The 8,724-nt window shown below is 40.6% G+C and overlaps 1 long non-coding RNA gene across 1 annotated transcript in view; it reads left to right on the top strand.

The window, feature by feature from the left end:
* The window catches only part of LOC108447233, a 12,923-nt gene that overhangs the window by 3,586 nt on the left and 613 nt on the right, over positions 1-8,724 (top strand). The gene's annotated exons all lie outside the window — the stretch shown is intronic.

The following is an 8,724-nucleotide window of genomic DNA, read 5'->3' as shown; positions in this document are numbered from 1 at the left end:
CACACACCCTTCTCCTCTGCAGGCGTAGCAGCCCCAGCTCTCCCAGCCTGGCTCCACAGGGGAGGGGCTCCAGTCCCCTCAGCACCTCCGTGGCCTCCTCTGGAGTTGCTACAGCAGCTCCAGGTCCTTCCTATGCTGGGGGGCACCAGGGCTGAGGCAGCTCTGCAGGTGAGGTCTCACCTGAGCAGGGCAGAGAGACAGAATTCCCCCCTCCCCTGCTGCCCATTCTGGTTTTGATGCAGGGCAGTTCACAGGAGAGTCCTGGGGGTAGTTTTGGCACCACTGTATAAAAGTAGACATTAAGCCATTAGAGAGTTTCCAAAAGAAGCCATGAAGAAGAGGAAGGGTCTGGAGGGGCCACCCAAGGAGCAGCTGAGGGCACTGGGCTGGTTCAGCTGCAGCGGCAGAGCCTGAGGGCAGAGCTCCAACATCAGCATATTCCAGTTAATTCATGCTTAAGGTGCAAAAAAAAAAAAAAAAAAAAAAAAAAAAAAAATTTAGGCGGGGGACTGCTTGGGTTTGGGAAAAAAAAAAAAAAAAAAAAAAAAAAGAAATTTCAGATGGGGAATGCTTAGGCTTGTGAAAGAAAATCTGTGGACTTCTGTATACAGCTAAAAGCTGGAAGAGCAGCAGAGCTAAGGACGGAATTCTGTAAGATAGAGAATAGCCTACAAGTGCCATTCTTACTTGGGCTGCTCTGGTCTGAGTTGGCCACAGGACACTTTTTATTACATGTTTTCATTTAGTTAAGTGCTGTATGGTGTGTAGACTTCATCTATTGCCCCAAAGGAGAGAATTATTTTAATTACCATGTTTTGGTCTCAGCTCTCAGATCCTGGATTTGATTGTGTCCTGTTTGGTGCAAGTCATTAAACGTTTTTTTGTTGATGGATGAGGTTTGTCATGTGTTTAAGGGAAATATGTTTTGAAAAATTATTCAAAAATTTAAGACTTTCCAGATAAGGTGAAGGCTGACTAATGATCCACTTATGCAGAAAGATTAGCTAAAAGGGTTTCTGGCTGTCTGATTTTCATATGACCTACTGAGGACACAATGAGCCTCTTGAACTCCAGCTGCATCCAAGTAAACCAGCCCCCAGCAGAACCAGAAGGAAAACCTGAAGACGTGGTGTTAAAAAAGGCAAGCATCATTAATATTGCTATGCAGAAACCAAGTGTCAAACTATGTCAAAAACTCCAACTAGACAAAATGCACCCCCCCGCCCCCCACATTCGTACTAGGAAAAAAAGCCTCCTGTGGTGATACCAAAAAGAATATGGGAATAAGCTCTGTTTGGGGAAGAGAGAGGAGGAAGGAATTTGTCTGAGATCACTAGAGGAGGACGATGAGTTGCTGGTGATGTCATCAGAGCTTCTCTCTACGGTTGTCTGTAACACAAAATATTTGTAGAAAACCTTAAAATGATGGCCTGGTGCCAGATCATTGCCTGGACATATTCAAGGGCGGTATCTTTTGTACTGATGGAGTAGGAGAATTGAAAAGGGAAACATGGATAGCCTTGGAATCAATTTGCCACTTCTTCCTCCTGATTCTCGCACTTTCACTACAAAATATCCTGGAATACCTCAGATTTTAGGATAAAGTCCAAATATGTCTTGTTGCTGTTAAAATATTGTATGAATCATAGAAGGTTATTCCAGGCTTTGGGCTGCTTAATAGTACCTTCTGTCAAAAGGGAGAGAGAGAGCTTTGGCAAAAGCAGTGTTTTTATTCCTCTGATTAATATTCTACTTAAGGAATTCCGCTAAATTCTCTGGACCTACCCAAACTTTCCAACTTATATGCAGATAACTTCTCATGCCATATCTCACAAGGAACTGTGGAAAGGCAGGTTGTATCCTGTATTCCTGCTTTTTGCTGAGCACTGGAATAGAGAAGCATGATAAAATGTATAAAATATTGACTTAATTCCCTGAAAATTTGTCCTTTCCATCATTTCTACAGGTCTTAGATAAAGAATAACATTGCTGGAACAGAGAATTTGCATTTTGTGCCAGGCTTGCTTTATATCACTTTGGAAAATATCCCAATGAATCCTAGTAAACATTATTAGAAAACAATGCTGTATTAAGACTCCATGGGCTGTGTGGTTAAACAGCTTCTATATCTCCCAGCAGTGAGTATCAATCCCATTTTTTATGTATTTTACATTGCATTTTTGATATGGGAAAAGTAACTTCACAAATTAAGCCATTATTTTAAAATTTGCATGGGAATGTCTGTTTTCTGGGGACTTTCATAAAAGTTTAATGAAACTGAAGCGATTAGGTTCAGTTTTTTTCTTCTGGAAAGCACTCTGGCTTTTGGAGCATACAGTATGTTTACATTTTAAGTTGCCCCAGCATATCAATTAGTGAACATGCTTATGAGATTGTCCATTTAAAACAACATTCTTACACCACATACAGCCTTGTAAATCACAGGATGCTGACAACATGAAATGCCAGCTGTGAAATGAGAAACTGATGAAAATGCAGTAATTCTGAATTTTAATATAAAAAAATCATGTCAGCAATATTTGTGAATAGCAGCTGTCAAGATTTCATTTGAACTGCATGTATTCTGGTATTTTTATATTCTCTTCTTTTCTGATAAATTAGAACCTCCCTCTGCCCCCTCCCAACCTTGCTGTATGATAACCTTTACAAGGATTGGAAATTTGTATAAAAATTTTGACTGAATGGCATGAAATGGATTACCACAGTGTTCAAACAGAGAGAATAATGGCTTCAAACTGTCAGAAAGTAGGATTAGATCAGATATTGGGCAGGAATTGTTCCCTGGGAGGGTGGGCAGGCCCTGGCACAGGGTGCCCAGAGCAGCTGGGGCTGGCCCCGGATCCCCGGCCGTGCTTTGAGGGTGGGCAGGCCCTGGCACAGGGTGCCCAGAGCAGTGGGGGCTGCCCCTGGATCCCTGGCAGTGCCCAGGGCCAGGCTGGACATTGGGGCTTGGAGCAGCCTGGGACAGTGGAAGGTGTCCCTGCCCATGGCAGGGGTGGCACTGGGTGGGCTTTAAGGTCCCTTCAAGCCCAGGACACTCTATGATTCTCTGAATTAAGATCATGTTCAAAAACATCACATATATCATAGTGGTGCTATTTATTTTAAAAACTCGGTATTTAAAATTTTCCAAAGCATTTTTTATTTGAAGACGTGATGGGGGCTGGAGAATTCTATTGAGCAGATTGTGATCTTCAGACTCTTATCCTGCAAAGAAATCCAAAAGGTCAGAGTGGTTCTTTATTGGGGTGGTTTAGATATGGAAGTACCTGCAGAATCGGATCCCCAGAGTGGGGAGGTCTGGATCTGTGCACTGCCTGGCAGTGCTGTGTGCATGCTAAGAAAATGAAGATCAGGCTGGAATGCCTAAAAGGAACAAATATTTTCTGAGGGTTTTGTTACTGTGTATTCATCCAAAGCAAAGGAATTTGTCCATGACTGCAAAAACCTCTCTATTTTCTTGTCTGCTCTCTGAACACTGGTTTTTGTTCCCATCATCTCCTAAGGCGTCAAGAAAAATCAGGAAATGCTGCTGTATTTGAATGGGCTCTGAAATGCTGGTGTTCAGTGAGTGATACAATCACAACTAAATGAGTTGCTTGTAGGATAAAGAATTCAGATGTCTGTCAGTGGAAGTGACCCGATTTGTATTGAGTTTTAGGAAGATAAAATTGAATTGCTGGCATAATTTAATATGATTTGCTTCAAAAATCAATGTATAAAATCATTTAAGGCTATTCTTTGAACAGCAGCAAACAAACAGTATTAAACAGTTGTTACCAGCAAGGTGTGATGTGCAGGTTTTCCTACAGACAGCTCCCACTTTGGAGCTGAGGCTGAGTGTGAGATAGAGGGAATTCCTGAAGCTGGGAAAGGCAATCATGGGGAAGCTGAGTGCCTTCAGAGGAGGAGCAGGTAACAGCTCTTGCTTTGATTTCCAATCAGTGTCACTTGGCCTTTCCATAGTTTAGGTTGGGTAATTCCTTTTCATGGAAAGCGTGATTTGCTGTGAATGTTGTGCAGGCACAGGTGCTGCCCATGGCACGGGGATGTCACCTGCCAGTCCGAATGTGCCACCCTGACTGACATCCCAGTCCTCCTTTCTAATGCAGAAATAAATATGTAAAAGCAATGCAATCAAGAATTCTTTTATGAGGAAGCCACCATGTTTCACTCAGCAGCATGATTTCATGCTCAGCTGGCAGTGATTGTAGTGAAACCCAAGGGCAATCACAGGAGTTACAGAACTGTCATTGGAAGGAAAAATCTCTTCCATTTCCCAATATACAGACTAGATGGGGCAAAAGAGATGGGAACTCAGCAAAAACAAATGTCAGTTGAAGATAATGAGGCATAAATAGCCTTCATAGCGGGAAGAAACTCACAGGGAAATTATGAAATTGCTTTTCAAAATGTAACTGCCTATAAAAAGTGGTCCTGGAGTTTAAAAGGCTGAAGTTTGCAAACACAATAATGCTGGTCCAAAGGAAAGCAGTGGCAAAACCCCAGTGACTTTCCCTGCACTAATTGCACCTCAAAGAATTCTAGAGGGGAGATGCATATCCAGAATGGAACAACCAGGCAAACACACATTCTGTAATTTCAGAAAGTGCTCATACTTGGGCTTTGAGGAAACTTAGGCCTTTCTATTCAATAACAAATTGGTGACCCTCCTGAGAAAGTTTTGATAGCTTTGATTCTTTGATTTGCAATTCCTTTTGTGAAATACAAAACTGAGTACAGTGACTTCTTCTGCTCCAACTATCAAATCACTGAAAAATGCAAACAAAATTAAGTACTTTAATCCACTTATGACCAAATATTATCCTCCCCTAACATAATGGTGGCTGCTGCAGTACTGTACCAGCAGTCTGGAAGCTGGGAATCCTTTATCTGGATGAAAATATGGAGCATGTCTTTCCACTCAGAAAATAGCAAGTTAAGAATCTTAAGAACTTTTAAGATTGAGGAAATGGGCTGGGGCAGGAAAATCCTGTAAGAGCATGAGAGGAAACATTTGCTGACTAAGACCAGCAATCAGAGAATCAGAGTAGGATTTGTAACATTTTAATGTTTGTTAGTCCTAGAAGACAATCACCAAACTTATACTACAAATTATATATATATATATGTAAATTAACATCAGAGCTGGTATCATTTGTTGGCTTCTGGGAGCTTAAAAATAAGTTCACCTCAAATCAAAAGTCTCTTTCTTTCATGTTCTGTTTGTAGTTCTGGCCAGTAGCACATCTAGGCCATAGGGCAGATGAAATATGATCTTTGTTTTTATATAGGCCTGTAATTTCTAAGAGTCTATGTCTAAAAACTTCTAGAACTGGTTGCACCTTCAGAACAATTGTGGTTTACACCAGATGATGAATAATTCTGATTTTAATTTTGTTCTATACATTTTTCTTTCCTTGAGAATTTAGTGATTACTCCTGCAATCCATTGTGTTATAATAGATTTTTTAAAATATCCAAGTTGTGATAAATATTTATCACAGACCTTTTAGGGGATTTCTGCTCCCATCTGAAGAGGTTTAGTCTTGCTTCTCTGGTTAATTTCTTGTATAGATGCTGTCTCATAGCTCTTATCAGTGTCAGCATTTTTACACCTTTTTTGGTTCTATTTTATATTTTAAGCTGAAGTGATCAAAATTGTTGGATTGTGACTAATTCACGTAGTGACAGTCATGTTTTTTTTTTCTTCAGTAATTTTTAATGCTCTACTTCCCTTTTTGAACAGTTCTGTTCTCATTTGAATGTACCCAAAGAACAACCGAAAGTGAAATGAAGTTCTGTCTCCCAAGTGAAAATAGTAGCAAAAATACATATCCTGATGCTGATTCTTTTCCATCGGCATTTCTTTGCATTTAGCATTATTTCATTTCATTTATTATTTTATTGCCCTTAGTGTTGTGAAGTTCTTCAACAGCTTTTCACATAACTTTTATTTCATAATCCAGAATAATTCTGTATAATCAACAAAATTTTACCTCAGCATTATTTTGCCCTTCTGGATCCCCTATGTTGAATAGACTATGTCTTAATCCTTCTCCAATTCCCCTGGTACCTTTCCTCTTAGGGCAACAAGTCTTTCTTCTTATCCATTACATCCAATCTTTTAAACTGTCAATAGCCCTTAAGAGAAGCTTCTCCTTTATCTATTGCCATATCTGTTCTCTGCTGAGCCTTTGGAAATGGATCATGTGAAAAAAAAAGAAAATTAAAATAATCCTCTGGATCTGCCTGGCCCTACAGTTCCTTAACAAAATCAAATGGATCCATAAGGTTGGATTCACTCTATACAAATATTATCAGGTTTATCAATTTACTGAGAAATTCGGTTCTTTACTCAGATTTCCACAAATTTACTTAGCATAGGGGTCAGAATTGCTCATTTGGGCTCATGACATCATTCCTGGCTCCCATTTTAAACACAGGTGTTGCACTTACCACTGTGCTCAGTTGTTGAAGAGGATTATCCAATAGATAATACATCATCCTCAGAGCTCAGCAATTTCATATTTAATTGCATTAGAACTTTTAGGTGAATAATTTCTTCTGCTCTCAACTTTTGATGACTTTATACTGTTTTTTTTTTTTTTTCTAAAACCTTTTTTATTGATACTTAAAATTGAGGCAGATCCATAATTCTTAAAGAATGGCTCTGATGTCATGAACCTCCCAAACCTTCACAGTAAGCACTGGTGGAAAGAGTCAATTTAATTTTCTTGTTGTGGCCTTAACTTCCTTGAATATTTTTTTCATTCCTTCATCATCTGTCATCCTTCCCAACTCTAGCATGGCTTTAGGGTGCCTTCCAACCCACAACACTCTATGATTCTGATTCTCTGGTTGTTTATAGGATCTTTTCCAGCTTATGGCTGCTGAGACATAGTCACTGCTTTTTATTCTGCCTGCAGATGTTCTATAGGGGCTTGAAAGCATTCATATGATAATTAAGTGAGTTGAGATTGTTGGAATATGAATAAACAAGTTTGTAAATACCAATTATATGCATTTATTTAGTGTGAGCTGAACAAATGTTTCTAAATGCTGTATTTGAGAAAGGAAGTTCAGCTACAAACCAAGTCTTAAAAACTTCTGCTGTGGGACTTCATAAGTAAAATAGAGAAAAATCATTCATACATGGCATCCACACAATCTCCTTTTCTCATAGATCTCTGTATCACAGAAATCATATTTGGAGTGCCACTATTGCAGAGATACAGCTCTTTTTGGCTGGAATAAGCTTTCACGCATCAGAGCAGCAGAAAAACTAAAATTTGATTTTTCCAGATACATTTTTTATGACGTGTCAAGCACTGCTGAAAACTTTGGGGATGCTTCATGTGACAAGGTGAACTGTAACATCAATATATCCCGAGCTTTCAAGTTGAACCTCACAGTCCTTTGTGCGCGGCTCAGTTCAGAGCTGCACATCAGTGCACGTTGTCACTCCGAGCAACACAACCTGCATCTGGTAGGACTTGGGGAAATGGGAGTGCCCAGGCTGCCAAACTGATCCTTCCTCCACAGGGAAGGGTCTCCATCACTCATTCATCTCTTTGCGTCTCCCAGCTTTTCATGTGGTTCCAGATCCATTTGTATTCATCCAAGAGGAGGAGTCAGGAAATGTAAGGCACTGCCAGATTCGTGTGCAGCCCCCCTTGGTCCTTTTAATGTCCTGGTGTGTTTCATTGAAGTTCGTCATCATGAAACAAGCAGCTGTTGTCTTCTGCAGGTGGATTTTTCTGATTCTTAGAACTGATCCTTGGGTTTGAAGAGTATGGGAATTTCTTGGAGAAATGCTATGAAAGAAAACTTCCCCAAAAAAGTACTTGCATCATAAATTTTCAGCATTTAGAACAGACATCAAGTTTATTTCTGACCAAAAAGTTAATACAAAAGAATTCCTGACATCTAGAAATAATTAAGGAAATCATACCAAGCACATTCTTACTTGAGCAGTTCCAATGTGGAGTATTTTAATTTTGAATTCTTATTGTCTCATATTTGTAAATGCCAATTCCTCAGTTGAAGTCTAAGCATTCACAGACCCTTTTCCTTACAGGGATTCCCATACTGGTATCCCACATCTTCTGAGTATTTCAGGAGTCACTGTGCTTCACTGTCTTTTACTGGAAACTGAGTTGGAAGAGTATAATTAGTACTGAATAAATAGCTAAGACATCTACACAGTGAAGCTGAGAACTTGGTCCAGCAGCCAGTCTCGTGTTCTAGACTGGATCTTTTTATTTATGAAAAATAAACTTAAATAACCTTAAAAAACAAAACAAAAAACCTCGAAACCAAACAAACAATGTCGTGGGTTGGCAAAGCATAGTCTTGGAAGTGATGTTCTTGCAAAGGGGTGCTTACAGCTCCTCTGTGACTTGACAGGACCTATCAGTGGCCAGTTTGAATACGGACAATTCTTTGAGCCACTTAAATTCTGACCACCTCTGTGATCGACACTTAAGAATAGTAAACCCCGAGGCAGAGGCTCTGTCTCGTTTCCGGTGCTGGGACAGGTGGCTGCGGGCCCCGTGTGGGGGCCAGTGGGCCCAGCCCAGACCCTGCTCAGGCAGGGCCGGGCTGGGTCACGGCCATCCTGGAGCTGATGGGCCCTGTTCCACCCGCGGAACCCCCCCACAGCCCTGCTGTGGGCAGCTGGAGCGGCTCCGCCCCCCCCCCC

The sequence above is a fragment of the Corvus brachyrhynchos genome, unplaced genomic scaffold (assembly GCF_000691975.1).
Source record: "Corvus brachyrhynchos isolate BGI_N302 unplaced genomic scaffold, ASM69197v1 scaffold66, whole genome shotgun sequence".
Lineage (NCBI taxonomy): Eukaryota > Metazoa > Chordata > Aves > Passeriformes > Corvidae > Corvus > Corvus brachyrhynchos.
This window is presented reverse-complemented; position numbering and strand designations above follow the sequence as displayed.